Raw genomic sequence first — 22,026 nt, 5'->3', positions numbered from 1 at the left:
TAATGGCAGGCTTTCTAACCTGCCAATGCACCAATCCTTCTTCTGTCGGCCACCCCATCCCCATTGCAGTTCTCATCTGAATCCCCTGTAGCTGAAATGGAGTGTGACTTCATCCTCTGGTGAACTGGCACCAATTCCTTGAGACCTCACTGCAGGTCACTCATGCTCAGTGTACGAAATGAGGAATAACTGGTTGAGGGACAGAGTGGTTGAGGAAAGAAATTCCAGTGTTAGTACCTTGGCAGCTCACAGCAATGCCACCTGTGAGCTAACTACAACTGGAAATGTTCAGGAATGAGTTAGTGTAAGACTGTAGATAGCTCTGAAAACTAGGAGACTGGAGGGGATTACAGAGATTAGGGGAGGGATTCAAGACCGTGGAGGGATTTGAAACCGAAACTAGAGTTTATTAATTAATATTAAAATTGAGGATTTGCTGAACTTGGAATTGATGCAGGTCAAGGGGCACAGGATATGCTATGAACGGTTAACATAAACAGCAGAAGACCCTGATTTTATCGAGAATAGAAAGCGGGAGGTGCGCAGGGTGCATTGGAATAATTAAGTGCAAAGGGACCAATAGCAAGAAAGTCTGTTTCAGCAACAAATAAACTGGGATTGGAACAAAGTAAGATGTTACAACAGCATTCGTTTGATCGTTCTTTGTGAAAGGGGTGGGGAGCGGTTGTGAGGAAAGAAGGGGTGAGGGCAGGACATTTCCATAATTCTTCTTTCTTTCAATTAGAGTTTCTTTATTTAGTTTTACTGTCTTCTGTCCCTGTAGAGTGCACTGGGTTAATGGCAGGAAATGTACAAGGAGAAGTCCCCTCAGTGACAGCCAACTGTGTGAGAGCTATTAAAAGAGGAATTACTAAATAATGTTTACTAAATCTGGAGAACTATGATTTTGTTTACTAATGAGATTTATCAGCTCTGGTTTCTTTCAGTTGACAGCAAGAGGTTTGTTGATGAATCTCTAACATTCACAGCTTTGACTTTCAACCAACTTTCCACAAGGGGTGGGGGGGGGGGGGGTGGGGTTCGTGAATGGAAGGATCTGCCAACAGATGTGGTCGAGGCAGATAAAATTGCTGTATTTAAAAGACATTTGGACAGGTACACAATTAGGAAAGGTTTAGACGGATACCAAACACAGGCAAATGGGACCGGTTAAGTTTGGGACACCTGATCAGTACAGATGATTGGGACTGAAGGTCCTCATTCTGTGCTGTATGACTCTATGAATCTATGATTGAAGAGCTAACTAGGTGTGTGCATGAGGGCAATGCATTTGATACAGTCTACTTGGGCATCAGCAAAGCTTTTGACAAGATCCCCCATTTGAAGACTGTTAGAACAGGAAACAGTCCATGGGATCCGAGGACACATGTGCACAGGAAATCATAACTCACGTAATTTGATTGAGTTTTTTAAAGTAGTAATCAAGAGCATTGACTAAGGCAGAAAGATGGACGCATACGGGCTTCAGTAAGGCGTTCAAGAAGGTTCCTCACGGTACTCCAAGAGGGAAGTTAAATCACACGGAGCACAGGGAGAGCTAGCCATAGAACATAGAACATTACAGCACAGTACAGGCCCTTCGGCCCTCGATCTTGTGCCGACCTGTCATGCCGATCTCAAGCCCATCTAACCTGCACTATTCCATGTACGCCCATATGCTTATCCAATGGCGACTTAAATATACCTAAAGTTGGCAAATCTACGACCGTTGCAGGCAAAGCGTTCCATTCCCTTACTACTCTCTGAGTAAACAAACTACCTCTGACATCTGTCCTATATCTTTCACCCCTCAATTTAAAGCTATACCCCCTCGTGTTCGCCGTCACCATCCGAGGAAAAAGGCTCTCCCTATCCACCCTATCTAACCCTCTGATTATTTTATATGTCTCAATTAAGTCACCTCTCAACCTTCTTCTCTCGAATGAAAACAGCCTCAAGTCCCTCAGCCATTCATTCTCAGACCTTCCCTCTTTCCCTGGCAACATCCTAGTAAATCTCTGAGCTCTCTGCTCATCTATACTACGAAGCATCTTACCATTAGCCCTGTACTTTGCCTTCTGGTTACTCCTACCAAAGTGCATCACCTCACACTTGTCTGCATTAAACTCCATTTGTCACCTCTCAGACCAGCTCTGCAGCTTATCTATGTCCCTCTGCAACCAATCCTTTGTCACTATCCACAACTCCACCTATCTTAGTGTCGTCTGCAAATTTACTAACCCATCCTTCTACGCCCTCATCCAGGTCATTTATAAAAATGACAAACAGCAGTGGACCCAACACCCACCCCTGCGGTACACCACCAGTAACTGGTCTCCAGGATGAACGTTTCCCATCAACTACCACGCTCTGTCTTCTTTCAGCAAGCTAATTTCCGATCCAAACTGCGATATCTCCCACAATTCCATTCCTCTGCATTTTGTACAATAGTCTGTTATGCGGAACTTTATCGAACGCCTTGCTGAAATCCATATACTCCACATCAACCGGTTTACTCTCATCCACCTGTTTGGTCACCTTCTCAAAGAACTCAATAAGGTTTGTGAAGCACGACCTTCCCTTCACAAAACCGTGCTGACTATCCCGAATCAATTTATTCTTTTCTAGATGATTGTAAATCCTATCCCACATAACCTTTTCCAACACTTTACCGACAACTGAGGTAAGGCTCACTGGCCGATAATTACCAGGGTTGTCTCTACTCCCCTTCTTGAACAGGGGAACCACAATTGCTATCCTCCAGTCATCTGGCACTATTCCTGTAGACAATGATGAGTTAAAGATCAATGCCAAAGGCTCGGCAATCTCCTCCCTGGATTCTCAGAGGATCCGAGGATAAATCCCATCCGGCCCAGGGGACATAGCTATCTTCACCCTCTGTAGGATTTCAAAAACCTCTTCCTTGTGAACCTCAATCCCACTTAGTCCAGTAGCCTGTATGTTTGTATTCTCCTCGACAACATTGTGGTTTTCTAGAGTGAATACTGTTGAAAAATATTCATTTAGCGCTTCCCCTATCTCATCTGACTCCACACACAACTTACCACTACTATCCTTGATTGGGCCTCATCTTACTTTTGTCATTCTTTTATTCCTTAAATACCGAGAGAAAGCCTGAGGGTTTACCCTGATCCTATCCGCCAACAACTTCTCATGTCTCCTCCTGGATCTTCTGAGCTCTCTCTTTCGGTCTTTCCTGGCTACCTTGTAACCCTCAATCACCCTAACTGAGCCTTCACATCTGAAAGTAACAGAAGCATTCTTCTTCCTCTTGACCAGAGATTCCACTTCCTTCGTAAACCACGGCTCCCGCACCCTACAGCTTCCTCCCTGCCTGACAGGTACATACTTACCTAGGACACACAGGAGCTTTTCCTTGAATAAGCTCCACATTTCTATTGTGCCCATCCACTGCAGTTTCCTTCCCCATCCTATGCTCCCTAAATCTTGCATAATCTCTTCGTAATTGCCTTTCCGCCAGCTATAACTCTTGCACAGTGGTGTACACCTATCCCTTTCCATCACTGAAGTAAACATAACAGAATTGTGATCGCTATCACCAAGGTGATCAACGACTTTGAAATCTAACACCTGGCCAGGATCATCACCCAGTACTGATGTGGTCACTGCACCCCAATTCCATCAGTCACTGCATCCCATTTCACTCAGTCACTGTATCCCGTTTCTCACTGAGGCTGCATTCAATTTCCGTCAATCACTGCATCCCATTTCCGTCAGTCAAGGCATCCCATTTCCCATAGTCACTGCATCCCATTTCACTCAGTCACTGCATCTCCTTCACCATAGTCACTGCATTCCATTTCCATCAGTCACTGTTTCCCGTATCTCACAGGCGCTGCATTCAATTTCCCACACTCACTGCATCCCATTTCCCATAGTCACAGCATCTCCTTTCCCTCAGTCTCTGCATCGCATTTCACTCAGTCAATGCTTCCCATGTCCCACAGTCACTGCATCCCATTTCTCTCTGTCACTGCATCTCATTTCACTCAGTCACTGCATCCCATTTCCCTCAGTCACTGCATCTCATTTCACTCAGGCACTGTATCCCATTTCCCTCACTCACTGGACCCCAAGTCCGCTTGGGCACTGCATCCCCATGAACTCAGTCACTCCTTCCCAGTACCTCAGTCACTGCATCCCATTTCCATCAGGTACTGCATCACATTTCCATCAGACACTACAGCTCATGTCACTCTGTCACTGCATCCCATTTCCCTCAGTCACTGCATGTCCTTCACCACAGTCACTGCATCCCATTTCACGCAGTCACTGCATCACATTTCACTCAGTCACTGCATCGTATTTTACTCAGTCACTGCATCCCATTTCACTCAATCACTGCGTCTCCTTCACCACAGTCACTGCGTCCAATTTCCATCAGTCACTGTTTCCCGTATCTCACAGACGCTGCATTCAATTTCACACCCTCACTGCATCCCATTTCCCATCGTCACAGCATCACCTTTCCCTCAGTCTTTGCATTGCAATTCACTCAGTGATTGCATCCCATTTCCCTCAGTCACTGCATCCCATTTCCGTCAGTCACTGCATTCCATTTCACTCAGCCACTGCATCCCATTTCACTCGGTGACTGCATCACAGTTTTCTCAGTGACTGAATCACAGTACACTCAGTGAGTGCATCATATTTCACTCAGTGACTGAATCACATTTCACTGAGTCACTGTGTCCCATTTCACGCAGTCACTGCATCCCATTTCACGCAGTCACTGCATCCCATTTCACGCAGTCACTGCATCCCATTTCACGCAGTCACTGCATTGCAGTTCATGCAGTCACTGCATCGCAATTCACGCAGTCACTGCATCACATTTCACTCAGTCACTGCATCCCAATTCACTCCATCACTGCATCTCCTTCACCACAGTCACAGCATCCCATTTCCATCAGTCACTGGTTCCCGTATCTCACAGACGATGCATTCAATTTCCGACACTCAATGTATCCCATTTCCCATGGACACAGCATCTCCTTTCCCACAGTCTCTGCATCTCATTTCAATCAGTGATTGCATCCTACTTCTCAAAAATAGTGCATCCCATTTTGCTCAGTCACTGCATCTCATTTCACTCGGTCACTGCATCCCATTTCCCTCAGTCACTGCATCCAATTTCCCTCAGTCACTGCATCTCATTTCCGTCAGTTACTGCAGACCATTTCCATCAAACAATGCATCTCATTTCACTCAGTGACTGCAGCTCATGTCACTCTGTCACTGCATCCAATTTCCATCAGTCAGTTCATCTCATTTCACTCATTCACTGCATCGCATTTCACTCAGTCACTGCATCCCATTTCACTCAGTCGCTGCATCCCCTTCACCACAGTCACTGCATCCCATTTCCATCAGTCACTGTTTCCCGTATCTCACAGACAGTGCAATCAATGCTTCTCATTTCACTCAGTGACTGCAGCTCATGTCACTCTGTCACTGCATCCAATTTCCATCAGTCACAGCATCCCATTTCACTCAGTCACTGCATCCCATTTCACTCAGTCACTGCATCCCATTCCACTCAGTCACTGCATCCGATTTCACTCAGTCAGCGCGTCACATTTCACTCAGGCACTGTATCCCATTTCCCTCACTCACTGCACCCCAAGTCCGCTTGGGCACTGCATCCCCATGAACTCAGTCACTCCTTCCCTGTACCTCAGTCACCGCATCCCATTTCCCTCTGGTACTGCATCACATTTCCATCAGACACTGCAGCTCATGTCACTCTGTCACTGCATCCAATTTCCCTAAGTCACTGCATCTCATTTAACTCATTCACTGCATCAAATTTCCCTCAATCACTGCATCCCATTTCACTCAGTCACTTCATCCCATGTCCCTCAGTCACTGCATCCCACGTCCCTCAGTCACTGCATCCCATTTCACTCAGTCACTGCATCCCATTTGAAGCAGTCACTGCATCCCATTTCACACAATCACTGCATCTCCTTCACCACAGTCACTGCATCCCATTCCCCACAGACACGGCATCCCATTCACTTGAGTCTCAGAATCCCAGTTCACACAGCCACTGCATCCCATTTCACACAGTGACTGCATCCCATTTCACACAGCCAGTGCATCCCATTTCACACAGCCACTGCATCCCATTTCACACAGCCACTGCATCCCATTTCACACAGCCACTGCATCCCATTTCACACAATGCTTCACTTTACACACAGTCAAGGCATCCCTTTCCATCAGTCACTGCGTCCCATTTCCTCAGTCACTGCATCTCCTTTCCACAGTCACGGCAATCCCATTTCACTCAGTCACTGCATCCCATTTCACAGAGTCACTGCATCTCCTTTCCATCAGTCACTGCGTCCCATTTCACTCAGTCACTGCGTCCCATTTCCATCAGTCACTGCATCCTATTTCACTCAGTCACTGCATCCCATTACCCTCAGTCACTGCATCCCATTTCACTCAGTGATTGCATCCCAGTTCACTGAGTCTCGGCATCTCATTTCCCTCAGTCACTGCATCCCATTAACTTCAGTCGCAGGATCCCATTTCAAACAGACACTGCATCCCATTTCCGTCAGTCACTGCATACCATTTCCATCAGTCACTGCATCCCAGTTCACTCAGTCTCGGCATCTCATTTCCCTCAGTCACTGCATCCCCTTTCCACAGTCACGGCAATCCCATTTCACTCAGTCACTGCATCCCATTTCACAGAGTCACTGCATCTCCTTTCCATCAGTCACTGCGTTTCCCGTATCTCACAGACGCTGCATTCAATTTCCCACACTCAGTGCATCCCATTTCCCATAGTCACAGCATCTCCTTGCCCTCAGTCTCATCATCTCATTTCACTCAGTGATTGCATCCTTCTTCCCACAAATAATGCACCCCATTTCCCTCAGTCACTGCATCCCATTTCCGTCAGTCACTGCATCTCATTTCACTCGGTCAGTGCATCCCATTTCCCTCAGTCACTGCATCCGATTTCACTCAGTCACTGCATCCCATTTCACCCAGTCACTGCATCCCATTGTACTCAGACACTGCATCCCATTTCACTCAGTGATGCATCCCGTTTCACTGAGCGACTGCATCCAATTTCACTCAGTGACGAAATCACATTTCCGTCAGTCACTGCATCCGATTTCACTCAGTCACTGCATCACATTTCCCTCAGTCACTGCATCCCATTTCACTCAGTCACTGCATCCCATTTCACTCAGTCACTGCATCTCCTTCACCACAGTCACTGCATCACATTCCCATCAGTCACTGTTTCCCGTATCTCACAGACGATGCATTCCATTTCCCACACTCACTGCATCCCTTTTAGAATAGTCAGAGCAACTCCTTTCCCTCAGTCTCTGCATCGCATTTCACTCAGTGATTGCATCCTCCTTCCTACAAATACTGCATCCCATTTCCCTCAGTCACTGCATCGCATTTCACTCAGTCACTGCATCGCATTTCACTCAGTCACTGCATCGCATTTCACTCAGTCACTGCATCCCATTTCACTCAGTGACTGAATCACATTTCACTCAGTCAGTGCATCACATTTCACTCAGTCAGTGCATCCCATTTCCCTCAGTCAGTGCATCCCAATTCCCTAAGCCACTGCATCCTACGTCCGTGTGTCACTGCATCCCATGTCCGTGTGTCACTGCATCCCATGTCTCTCAGTCACTGCATCTCATGTCCCTCAGTCACTGCATCCCATGTCCCTCAGTCACTGCATCCCATTTCATTCAGTCAGTGCGTCCCTTTTCGGTCAGGCACTGTATCCCATTTCCCTCAGTCACTGTGCCCCAAGCCCGCTCGGGCACAGATTCCCTATTAACTCAGTCACTCCTTCCCAGTACCTCTGTCACTGCAGCTCATGTCACTCTGTCACTGCATCACATTTCCATCATACAGTGCATCTCATTTCACTCAGTCACTGCATCCCATTTCACGCAGTCACTGCCTCCCATTTCACTCAGTCACTGCATCCCATTTCACTCAGTCACTGCATCCCATTTCCCTCAGTCACTGCATCCCATTTCACACAATCAGTGCATCCCATTTCATTCAGTGACTGCATCACATTTCACTCAGTCACTGCATCCCATTTCCATCAGTCACTGCATCTCATTTCCCTCAGTCACTGCATCTCATTTCCCTCAGTCACTGCATCCCATTTCCGTCAGTCACTGCATCCCATTTCACTCAGTCACTGCATCCCATTTGCATCCGTCACTGCATCCCATTTCACTCAGTCACTGCATCCCATTTCACGCAGTCACTGCATCCCATTTCACTCAGTCGCTGCATCCCCTTCACCATAGTCACTGCATCCCATTTCCATCAGTCACTGTTTCCCGTATCTCACAGACAGTGCATTCAATGCTTCTCATTTTACTCAGTCTCTGCACCTCATGTCGCTCTGTCGCTGCATCCAATTTCCATCAGTCAGTGCATCTCATTTCACTCAGTCAGTGCATCGCATTTCACTCAGTCACTGCATCGCATTTCACTCAGTCACGACTTCCCAGTACCTCAGTCACTGCATCACATTTCAATCAGACACTGCATCTCATTTCACTCAGTCACTGCACCTCATGTCACTCTGTCACTGCATCCAATTTCCATCAGTCACTGCATCCCATTTCACTCAGTGATGCATCCCATTTCACTCAGTGACTGCATCCCAATTCACTCAGTGACTGCATCCCAATTCACTCAGTGACTGAATCACATTTCCGTCAGTCACTGCATCCGATTTCACTCAGTCACTGCATCACATTTCCCTCAGTCACTGCATCCCATTTCAAGCAGTCACTGCATCACATTTCACTCAGTCACTGCATCCCATTTCACTCAATCACTGCATCTCCTTCACCACAGTCACTGCATCACATTCCCATCAGTCACTGTTTCCCGTATCTCACAGACGATGCATTCCATTTCCCACACTCACTGCATCCCATTTCCCATAGTCAGAGCATCTCCTTTCCCTCAGTCTCTGCATCGCATTTCACTCAGTGATTGCAGCCTCCTTCCTACAAATACTGCATCCCATTTCCCTCAGTCACTGCATCCCATTTCACTCTGACACTGCGTCCCATTTCCCTCAGACACTGCATCCCATTTCCGTCAGTCACTACATCCCATTTCCCTCAGTCACAGCATCCTATACCCCTCAGACACTGCATTTCCTTTCCTTAAGACACTGCATCGCATTTCACTCAGTCACTGCATCCCATTTCACTCAGTCACTGCAGCCATTTCCATCAGTCACTGCATCCCATTACCCTCAGTCACTGCATCCCATCACCCTCAGTCACAGCATCCCATTTCCCACAGACACTGCATTTCCTTTCCCTTAGTCACTGCATCTCATTTTCACCAGTCACTGCATCCCATTTTATTCCCCACTGGATCTCATTTCACGCAGTCACTGCATCGCATTTCACTCAGTCACAGCATCACATTCCACTCAGTCACTGCATCCCATTCCACTCAGTCACTGCATCCCATTCCACTCAGTCACTGCATCACATTTCCCTCAGTCACTGCATCCCATTTCCTCAGTCACTGCATCTCCTTTCCACAGTCACGGCTATTCCATTTCACTCAGTCACTGTGTCCCATTTCACTCAGTCACTGCATCCCATTTCCATCAGTCACTGCGTCCCATTTCCCACTGTCACTGCATCCCATTTCCCAGTCACTGCATCCCATTTCCCTCAGTCACTGCATCCCATTTCCATCAGTCACTGCATCCCATTTCCCACTGTCACTGCATCCCATTTCCCAGTCACTGCATCCCATTTCCCTCAGTCACTGCATCCCATTTCCCTCAGTCACTGCATGCCATTTCCTCAGTCACTGCATCTCCTTTCCACAGTCACGGCAATTATATTTCACTCAGTCACTGTGTCCCATTTCACTCAGTCACTGCGTCCAATTTCCATCAGTCACAGCATCCCATTGCCGTCAGTCACAGCATCCCATTGTCCTCAGTCACTGCATCCCATTTCCCTCAGTCACTGCATCCCATTTCACTCAGTCACTGCATCCCATTTCACTCAGTCACTGCATCCCATTTCACTCAGTCACTGCATCCCATTTCACTCAGTCACGGCATCCCATTTCACTCAGTCACTCCCTCCCATTTCAGTCAGTCACTCCCATTTCAGTCAGTCACTGCATCCCATTTCACGCAGTCACTGCATCCCATATCCCATAGTCACTGCATCTCCTTTCCTCAGTCACTGCATCCCATTTCACTCAGTCACTGTGTCCCGTTTCTCACTGACACTTCATCAAATTTCCATCAGATACTGCATCCCACTTGCGCAGTCACTGCATCCCATTTCACTCAGTCACTGCAGCTGATGTCACTCTCTTACTGCATGCAATTTCCATCAGTCTCTGCATCTCATTTCTCACAATCACTGCATCCCATTTCACTCAGTGAGTTAATCACGTTTCACTCAGTCACTGCATCCCATTTCCCTCAGTCACTGTATCCCGTTTCTCACTGACGCTGCATTCAATTTCCGTCAGGTACTGCAACCCATTTCCTCAGTCACTGCCTCCCATTTTCCACATTCACTGCATCTCCTTTCCCACATTCACTGCATCTCCTTTCCCTCACTCACCGCATCGCATTTCGCTCAGGCACTGCGTCCCATTTCCCTCAGTCACTGCATCCCATTTCACTCCGTCAGTGCGTCCCATTACCCTCAGTCACTGCGTCCCATTTCACTCAGTCACGGCATCCCATTTCACTCAGTCACTGCCTGCAATTTCCTCAGTCACTGCCTCCCACTTCACTCAGTCACTGCCTCCCATTTCACTCAGTCACTGCCTCCCATTTCACTCAGTCACTCCCTCCCATTTCACTCAGTCACTCCCTCCCATTTCAGTCAGTCACTCCCATTTCAGTCAGTCACTGCATCCCATGTCCCATAGTCACTGCATCTCCTTTCGTCAGTCACTGCATCCTATGTCACTCAGTCACTGCATCACATTTCCCACGTTCACTGCATTTCCTTTCCCTCAGTCACAGCATCCCAATTCACTCAGCCACTGCATCCCATTTTACTCAGCCACTGCATCACATTTCACTCAGCCACTGCATCCCATTTCACTCAGCCACTGCATCCCATTTCACTCAGCCACTGCATCCCATTTCACTCAGCCACTGCAACCCATTACCCCAGTCACTGCATCCCATTATCCCAGTCACTGCATCCCATGTCCCCACAGTCACTGCATCTCATTTCCCTCAGTCACTGCATCCCATTTCAATCAGTCACTGCCTCCCATTTCACTCAGTCACTGCCTCCCATTTCACTCAGTCACTGTTTCCCATTTAACAGAGACAGTGAATCCTATCCAAGTGAGACAGTGAATCCATTTCCAACAGTCACCGCACCCTATTCCCCACAGTCACGGCATCACATTTCCCTCAGTCACTGCGTCCCATTTAACTGGGACAGTGAATCTCATTGAACTGAGACAGTGCATCCCATTACCCTCAGTCACTGCATCTCTTTTCCCTCAGTCACTGCATCTCTTTTCCCTCAGTCACTGCATCTCTTTTCCCTCAGTCACTGCATCTCATTTTCCTCAGCCACTGCATCCCATTTCACTCAGCCACTGCATCCCATTTCACTCAGCCACTGCATCCCATTTCACTCAACCACTGCAACCCATTTCACTCAACCACTGCATCCCATTTCACTCAGCCACTTGATCATATTCACTCAGTCACTGCATCCCATTTAACTGAGTCACAGCATCCCATTTGACTCAGTCACGACATCCTATTTAACGGAAACATTGAATCCTATTCAACTGGGATCGTGCATCCATTTCCCTCAGTCATCGCACCCTATTCCCCACAATCACCGCATTCCATTTCCCTCAGTCACCACATCCCATTTCCTTCAGTCATTGCATCCCATGACCCTCGCTCACTGCATCCCATGACCCTCACTCACTGCTTCCCATTTCACTCAGTCACTGCGTCCCATTTCACTCAGTCACTGCCTCCCACTTCACGCAGTCACTGCCTCCCACTTCACGCAGTCACTGCCTCCCACTTCACGCAGTCACTGCCTCCCACTTCACGCAGTCACTGCCTCCCACTTCACGCAGTCACTGCCTCCCACTTCACACAGTCACTGCATCTCCTTTTGCCATTAACTGCATCGCATTTCACTCAGTCACTGCATTACATTACCCTCATTCACAGCATCCCAATTCACTCAGTCACTGCCTCCCATTTCACTCAGTCACTGCATCCCCTTACCCACAGTCACTGCATCACATTACCCTCAGTCACAGTATCCCATTTCCATCAGTCACAGTATCCCATTTCCATCAGTCACAGCATCCCATTTCCATCAGTCACTGCCTCCCACTTCACGCAGTCACTGCCTCCCACTTCACGCAGTCACTGCCTCCCACTTCACGCAGTCACTGCCTCCCACTTCACGCAGTCACTGCCTCCCACTTGACTCAGTCACTGCATCTCCTTTTGCCATTAACTGCATCGCATTTCACTCAGTCACTGCATTACATTACCCTCAGTCACAGCATCCCAATTCACTCAGTCACTGCCTCCCATTTCACTCAGTCACTCCCTCCCATTTCAGTCAGTCACTCCCTCCCATTTCAGTCAGTCACTCCCTCCGATTTCCCTCAGTCACTGCATCCAATTTCCCACATTCACTGCATGTCCTTTCCCTCAGTCACTGCAGCCCATTTAACGGAGACAGTGAACACTATTCAGCTGAGACAGAGCATCCGTTTCCGTCAGTCACCGCACCCTATTCCCCACAGTCACCGCATTCCATTTCCCTGGTCACTCCTTCCCATTTCACTCACTCACTGCATCCCATTTCACTCTGTCACTGCATCCCATTTCACTCTGTCACTGCACCCATTTCAGTCAGTCACTGCATCCCATTTCAGTCAGTCACTGCATCCCATTTCAGTCAGTCACTGCATCCCATTTCACTCAGTCACGGCATCCCATTTCACTCAGTCACGGCATCCCATTTCACTCAGTGACTGCGTCCCATTTCACTCAGTGACTGCGTCCCATTTCACTCAGTGACTGCGTCCCATTTCACTCAGCCACTGCCTCCCATTTCACTCAGTCACTGCCTCCCATTTCACTCAGTCACTGCATCCCATTTCACTCAGTCACTGCATCCCATTTCACTCAGTCACTGCATCACATTACCCTCAGTCACAGTATCCCATTTCCATCAGTCACAGCATCCCATTTCACTCAGTGAGTGCATCCCATTTCACTCAGTCACTGCCACCCATTTCACTCAGTCACTGCCTCGCACTTGACTCAGTCACTGCATCTCCTTTTACCATTAACTGCATCGCATTTCACTCAGTCACTGCATTACATTACCCTCAGTCACACCATCCCAATTCACTCAGTCACTGCCTCCCATTTCAGTCAGTCACTCCCTCCCATTTCAGTCAGTCACTCCCTCCCATTTCCCTCAGTCACTGCATCCCATTTCCCTCAGTCACTGCATCCCATTTCCCTCAGTCACTGCATCCCATTTAACGAAGACAGTGAACACTATTCAGCTGAGACAGTGCATCCGTTTCCGTTAGTCACCACACACTATTCCCCACAGTCACCGCATTCCATTTCCCTCGGTCACTGCTTCCCATTTCACTCACTCACTGCATACCATTTCAGTCAGTCACTGCATCCCATTTCACTCAGTCACTGCATCCCATTACCATCCATCACTGCATCCCATTTCACTCAGTGACTGCATCCCATTTCACTCAGTCACTGCATCACATTTCACTCAGTCACTGCATCACATTTCACTCAGTCACTGCTTCCCATTTCACTCAGTCACTGCTTCCCATTTCACTCAGCCACGGCATCCCATTTCACTCAGCCACGGCATCCCATTTCACTCAGCCACGGCATCCCATTTACATCAGTCACTGCATCCTATTTCACGCTGTCACTGCATCCCATTTCACGCAGTCACTGAATCCCATTTCCCTCAGTCACTGCATCACATTCCCCACAGTCACCGCATCCCGTTTCCCACAGACACGGGATCCCACTTCACTCAGCCACTGCGTCCCATTTCCCTCCGTCATTGCATCCCATTTCCCACAGTCACTGCATCTCCTTTCCTCAGTCACAGCTTGCCATTTCTCACAGTCACTGAATCACCTTTCCCTCAGTCACTGCATCCCATTCCACTGAGGCACAGCATCCCATTTCGATCAGTCACTGCATCCCATTTCACCCAGTTACTGCATCCCATTTCACTCAGCCACTGCATCCCATTTCACTAAGACAGTGCATCCCATTTCTCTCAGCCACTGTATCCCATTTCCCTCAGTCACTGTACTCCAAGCCGGCTCGGGCACTGTATCTCTATTAACTCAGTCACTGCATCCCATTTCACTCAGTCACTGCATCGCTTTTCACTCTGTCACTGCATCTCATTTCCATCAGTTACTGCATCATATTTCCATCAAACAAGGCATCTCATTTCACTCAGTCACTGCATCGCATTTCAGTCTGTCAGTGCTTCCCATTTCACACAGTCACTGTATCCCATTTCACTCAGTCACTGCATCTCCTTCACCATAGTCACTGCATCCCATTTTCATCTCTCACTGTTCCCCGTATCTCACAGACGCTGCATTCAATTTCCCACACTCACTGCATCCCATTTCCCATCGTGACAGCATCTCCTTTCCCTCAGTCTCTGCATCGCATTTCACTCCATGATTGCATCCCATTTCCCTCAGTCACTGCATCCCATTTCCGTCAGTCACTGCATCCCATTGCACTCAGGCACTGTATCCCATTTCCCTCAGTCACTGCACCCCAAGCCCGCTCGGGCACTGCATCACTATTCACTCAGTCACTGCATCCCATGTCCCACAGTAACTGCATCACATTTCCATCAGTCACTACATCTCATTTCACTAATTCACTGCATCCCATTTCACTCAGTCACTGCATCCCATTTCCCTCAGTCACAGCATCTCATTTCACTCGGTCACTGCATCCCATTTCCCTCAGTCATTGCATCCCAATTCTCTCAGTCACTGCATCCCATGTCCGTGTGACAGTGCATCCCATGTCCGTGTGTCACTGCATCCCATGTCCCTCAGTCACTGCATCACATGTCCCTGAGTCACTGCATCCCATGTCCCTCAGTCAGTGCATCCCATGTCCTTCAGTCACTGCATCCCATGTCCCTCAGTCACTGCATCCCATGTCCCTCAGGCACTGCATCTCATTTCCGTCAGTTACTGCATCATATTTCCATCAAACAAGGCATCTCATTTCACTGAGTCACTGCATCGCATTTCACTCAGTCAGTGCTTCCCATTTCACTCAGTCACTGCATCCCATTTCCCTCAGTCACTGCGTCCCATTTCACTCAGTGATGCGTCCAATTTCAGTCAGTGACTGCAACACATTTCGCTCAGAGACTGCATCCCATTTCCACCAGTTACTGCATCCCATTTCACTCAGCCACTGCATCCCATTTCACTAAGACAGTGCATCCCATTTCTCTCAGCCACTGTATCCCATTTCCCTCAGTCACTGTACTCCAAGCCGGCTCGGGCACTGCATCCCTATTAACTCAGTCACTCCTTCCCAGGACCTCAGTCACTGAATCCCATGTCCCACAGTAACTGCATCCCATTTCAATCAGACACTGCATCCCATCTCACTCAGACACTGCATCCCATCTCACTCAGTCACTGCATCCCATTTCCCTCAGTCACTCCTTCCCATTTCCATTCGTCACTGGTTCCCGTATCTCACAGGCGCTGCATTCAATTTCCGACACTCACTGTATCCCATTTCCCATAGACACAGCATCTCCCTTCCCTCAGACTCTGCATCTCACTTCAATCAGTGTTTGCATCCTACTTCCCACAAATACTGCATCCGATTTCGCTCAGTCACTGCATCTCATTTCACTTGGTCACTGCATCCCATTTCCCTCAGTCACTGCATCCCATTTCCCTCAGTCACTGCATCCCATTTCCCTCAGTCACTGCATCTCATTTCCCTCAGTCACTGCATCTCATTTCCGTCAGTTACTGCATCATATTTCCATCAAACAATGCATCTCATTTCACTCAGTCAGTGCATCCCATTTCCCTCAGTCAGTGCATCCCATTTCACTCAGTCACTGCAACCCATTTCACTCAGTCACTGCAACCCATTTCACTCAGTCACTGCATCCCATTTCCGTCAGTCACTCCATCCCATTTCCCTCAGTCACTGCATCCCATTTCCCTCAGTCACTGCAACCCATTTCACTCAGTCACTGCAACCCATTTCGCTCAGTCACTGCATCCCATTTCCGTCAGTCACTCCATCCCATTTCCCTCAGTCACTGCATCCCATTTCCCTCAGTCACTGCATCCCATTTCCCTCAGTCACTGCATCTCATTTCCGTCAGTTACTGCATCATATTTCCATCAAACAATGCATCTCATTTCACTCAGTCAGTGCATCCCATTTCCCTCAGTCAGTGCATCCCATTTCACTCAGTCACTGCATCCCATTTCCCTCAGTCACTGCATCTCATTTCACTCGGTCACTGCAATCCATTTCACTCGGTCACTGCAATCCATTTCACTCAGTCACTGCATCCCATTTCCCTCAGTCACTGCATCCCATTTCACTCAGTCACTGCATCACATTTTACTCAGTCACTGCATCCCATTTCACTCAGTCACTGGATCTCCTTCACCATAGTCACTGCATCCCATTTCCATCAGTCACAGTTTCCTGTATCTCACAGGCGCTGCATTCAATTTCCGACACTCACTGCATCCCATTTCCCAGAATCACAGCGACTCCTTTCCCTCAGTCACTGCATCTCATTTCACTCAGTCACTGCATCCCATTTCCCACAGTCACTGCATCCCATTTCCCACAGTCACTGCATCCCATTTCCCACAGTCACTGCATCCCATTTCCCTCAGTCAATGCATCCCATGTCCCTCAGTCAATGCATCCCATGTCCCTCAGTCAATGCATCCCATGTCCCTCAGTCACTGCATCCCATTTCACTCAGTCAGTACGTCCCATTTCGCTCAGGCACTGTATCCCATTTCCGTCACTCACTGCACCCCGAGTCCGCTCGGGCATTGCACCCCGATGAACTCAGTCACTCCTTCCTGATACCTCAGTCACTGAATCCCATTTCCCTCAGGTTCTGCATCACATTTCCATCAGATACTGCAGCTCATGTCACTCTGTCACTGCATCCCATTTCCCTCAGTCACTGCATCCCATTTAACTCAGTCACTGCATCCCATTTCACTCAATGACTGCATCTCCTTCCCCACAGTCACTGCGTCCAATTTCGATCAGTCACTGTTTCCCGTATCTCACAGACGCTGCATTCAATTTCCCACACTCACTGCATCCACATTTCCCATCGTGACAGCATCTCCTTTCCCTCAGTCTCTGCATCGCATTTCACTCAGTGGTTGCATCCCATTTCCCTCAGTCACTGCATCCCATTTCCGTCAGTCACTGCATCCCATTTCCCTCAGTCACTCCTTCCCAGTACCTCAGTCACTGCATCCTATTTCCCTCAATTACTGCATCACATTACCCAGAGTCACAGTATCCCATTTCCATCAGTCACAGCATCCCATTTCACTCAGTGAGTGCATCCCATTTCACTCAGTCACTGCCACCCATTTCACTCAGTCACTGCCTCGCACTTGACTCAGTCACTGCATCTCCTTTTACCATTAACTGCATCGCATTTCACTCAGTCACTGCATTACATTACCCTCAGTCACACCATCCCAATTCACTCAGTCACTGCCTCCCATTTCAGTCAGTCACTCCCTCCCATTTCAGTCAGTCACTCCCTCCCATTTCAGTCAGTCACTCCCTCCCATTTCCCTCAGTCACTGCATCCCATTTCCCTCAGTCACTGCATCCCATTTCCCTCAGTCACTGCATCCCATTTCCCTCAGTCACTGCATCCCATTTAACGAAGACAGTGAACACTATTCAGCTGAGACAGTGCATCCGTTTCCGTTAGTCACCACACACTATTCCCCACAGTCACCGCATTCCATTTCCCTCGGTCACTGCTTCCCATTTCACTCACTCACTGCATACCATTTCAGTCAGTCACTGCATCCCATTTCACTCAGTCACTGCATCCCATTACCATCCATCACTGCATCCCATTTCACTCAGTGACTGCATCCCATTTCACTCAGTCACTGCATCACATTTCACTCAGTCACTGCATCACATTTCACTCAGTCACTGCATCACATTTCACTCAGCCACGGCATCCCATTTCACTCAGCCACGGCATCCCATTTCACTGAGCCACTGCATCCCATTTACATCAGTCACTGCATCCTATTTCACGCTGTCACTGCATCCCATTTCACGCAGTCACTGAATCCCATTTCCCTCAGTCACTGCATCACATTCCCCACAGTCACCGCATCCCGTTTCCCACAGACACGGGATCCCACTTCACTCAGCCACTGCGTCCCATTTCCCTCCGTCATTGCATCCCATTTCCCACAGTCACTGCATCTCCTTTCCTCAGTCACAGCTTGCCATTTCTCACAGTCACTGAATCACCTTTCCCTCAGTCACTGCATCCCATTCCACTGAGGCACAGCATCCCATTTCGATCAGTCACTGCATCCCATTTCACCCAGTTACTGCATCCCATTTCACTCAGCCACTGCATCCCATTTCACTAAGACAGTGCATCCCATTTCTCTCAGCCACTGTATCCCATTTCCCTCAGTCACTGTACTCCAAGCCGGCTCGGGCACTGTATCTCTATTAACTCAGTCACTGCATCCCATTTCACTCAGTCACTGCATCGCTTTTCACTCTGTCACTGCATCTCATTTCCATCAGTTACTGCATCATATTTCCATCAAACAAGGCATCTCATTTCACTCAGTCACTGCATCGCATTTCAGTCTGTCAGTGCTTCCCATTTCACACAGTCACTGTATCCCATTTCACTCAGTCACTGCATCTCCTTCACCATAGTCACTGCATCCCATTTTCATCTCTCACTGTTCCCCGTATCTCACAGACGCTGCATTCAATTTCCCACACTCACTGCATCCCATTTCCCATCGTGACAGCATCTCCTTTCCCTCAGTCTCTGCATCGCATTTCACTCCATGATTGCATCCCATTTCCCTCAGTCACTGCATCCCATTTCCGTCAGTCACTGCATCCCATTGCACTCAGGCACTGTATCCCATTTCCCTCAGTCACTGCACCCCAAGCCCGCTCGGGCACTGCATCACTATTCACTCAGTCACTGCATCCCATGTCCCACAGTAACTGCATCACATTTCCATCAGTCACTACATCTCATTTCACTAATTCACTGCATCCCATTTCACTCAGTCACTGCATCCCATTTCCCTCAGTCACAGCATCTCATTTCACTCGGTCACTGCATCCCATTTCCCTCAGTCATTGCATCCCAATTCTCTCAGTCACTGCATCCCATGTCCGTGTGACAGTGCATCCCATGTCCGTGTGTCACTGCATCCCATGTCCCTCAGTCACTGCATCACATGTCCCTGAGTCACTGCATCCCATGTCCCTCAGTCAGTGCATCCCATGTCCTTCAGTCACTGCATCCCATGTCCCTCAGTCACTGCATCCCATGTCCCTCAGGCACTGCATCCCATTTCACTCTGTCACTGCATCTCATTTCCGTCAGTTACTGCATCATATTTCCATCAAACAAGGCATCTCATTTCACTGAGTCACTGCATCGCATTTCACTCAGTCAGTGCTTCCCATTTCACTCAGTCACTGCATCCCATTTCCCTCAGTCACTGCGTCCCATTTCACTCAGTGATGCGTCCAATTTCAGTCAGTGACTGCAACACATTTCGCTCCGAGACTGCATCCAATTTCCACCAGTTACTGCATCCCATTTCACTCAGCCACTGCATCCCATTTCACTAAGACAGTGCATCCCATTTCTCTCAGCCACTGTATCCCATTTCCCTCAGTCACTGTACTCCAAGCCGGCTCGGGCACTGCATCCCTATTAACTCAGTCACTCCTTCCCAGGACCTCAGTCACTGAATCCCATGTCCCACAGTAACTGCATCCAATTTCCATCAGTCACTGCATCTCATTTCACTCATTAACTGCATCCCATTTCAATCAGACACTGCATCCCATCTCACTCAGACACTGCATCCCATCTCACTCAGTCACTGCATCCCATTTCCCTCAGTCACTGCATCCCATTTCCATTCGTCACTGGTTCCCGTATCTCACAGGCGCTGCATTCAATTTCCGACACTCACTGTATCCCATTTCCCATAGACACAGCATCTCCCTTCCCTCAGACTCTGCATCTCACTTCAATCAGTGATTGCATCCTACTTCCCACAAATACTGCATCCGATTTCGCTCAGTCACTGCATCTCATTTCACTTGGTCACTGCATCCCATTTCCCTCAGTCACTGCATCCCATTTCCCTCAGTCACTGCATCCCATTTCCCTCAGTCACTGCATCTCATTTCCGTCAGTTACTGCATCATATTTCCATCAAACAATGCATCTCATTTCACTCAGTCAGTGCATCCCATTTCCCTCAGTCAGTGCATCCCATTTCACTCAGTCACTGCAACCCATTTCACTCAGTCACTGCAACCCATTTCACTCAGTCACTGCAACCCATTTCACTCAGTCACTGCATCCCAATTCCGTCAGTCACTCCATCCCATTTCCCTCAGTCACTGCATCCCATTTCCCTCAGTCACTGCAACCCATTTCACTCAGTCACTGCAACCCATTTCGCTCAGTCACTGCATCCCATTTCCGTCAGTCACTCCATCCTATTTCCCTCAGTCACTGCATCCCATTTCCCTCAGTCACTGCATCTCATTTCCGTCAGTTACTGCATCATATTTCCATCAAACAATGCATCTCATTTCACTCAGTCAGTGCATCCCATTTCCCTCAGTCAGTGCATCCCATTTCACTCAGTCACTGCATCCCATTTCCCTCAGTCACTGCATCTCATTTCACTCGGTCACTGCATCCCATTTCACTCAGTCACTGCATCCCATTTCCCTCAGTCACTGCATCCCATTTCACTCAGTCACTGCATCACATTTTACTCAGTCACTGCATCCCATTTCACTCAGTCACTGGATCTCCTTCACCATAGTCACTGCATCCCATTTCCATCAGTCACAGTTTCCTGTATCTCACAGGCGCTGCATTCAATTTCCGACACTCACTGCATCCCATTTCCCAGAATCACAGCGACTCCTTTCCCTCAGTCACTGCATCTCATTTCACTCAGTCACTGCATCCCATTTCCCACAGTCACTGCATCCCATTTCCCACAGTCACTGCATCCCATTTCCCTCAGTCAATGCATCCCATGTCCCTCAGTCAATGCATCCCATGTCCCTCAGTCAATGCATCCCATGTCCCTCAGTCACTGCATCCCATTTCACTCAGTCAGTACGTCCCATTTCGCTCAGGCACTGTATCCCATTTCCGTCACTCACTGCACCCCGAGTCCGCTCGGGCATTGCACCCCGATGAACTCAGTCACTCCTTCCTGATACCTCAGTCACTGAATCCCATTTCCCTCAGGTTCTGCATCACATTTCCATCAGATACTGCAGCTCATGTCACTCTGTCACTGCATCCCATTTCCCTCAGTCACTGCATCCCATTTAACTCAGTCACTGCATCCCATTTCACTCAATGACTGCATCTCCTTCCCCACAGTCACTGCGTCCAATTTCGATCAGTCACTGTTTCCCGTATCTCACAGACGCTGCATTCAATTTCCCACACTCACTGCATCCACATTTCCCATCGTGACAGCATCTCCTTTCCCTCAGTCTCTGCATCGCATTTCACTCAGTGGTTGCATCCCATTTCCCTCAGTCAC

At 48.5% G+C, this 22,026-nt stretch overlaps 1 protein-coding gene across 2 annotated transcripts in view; it reads right to left on the bottom strand.

Annotated features, from left to right (window-relative positions):
- The window catches only part of LOC132207693 (utrophin-like), a 425,643-nt gene that overhangs the window by 311,727 nt on the left and 91,890 nt on the right, over positions 1-22,026 (bottom strand). The gene's annotated exons all lie outside the window — the stretch shown is intronic.

This window comes from Stegostoma tigrinum, unplaced genomic scaffold (assembly GCF_030684315.1).
Source record: "Stegostoma tigrinum isolate sSteTig4 unplaced genomic scaffold, sSteTig4.hap1 scaffold_124, whole genome shotgun sequence".
In the NCBI taxonomy this organism is placed as follows: Eukaryota; Metazoa; Chordata; class Chondrichthyes; order Orectolobiformes; family Stegostomatidae; genus Stegostoma; species Stegostoma tigrinum.
The sequence above is the reverse complement of the archived record's forward strand: the minus strand, read 5'-3'. Positions and strand labels throughout refer to the sequence as shown.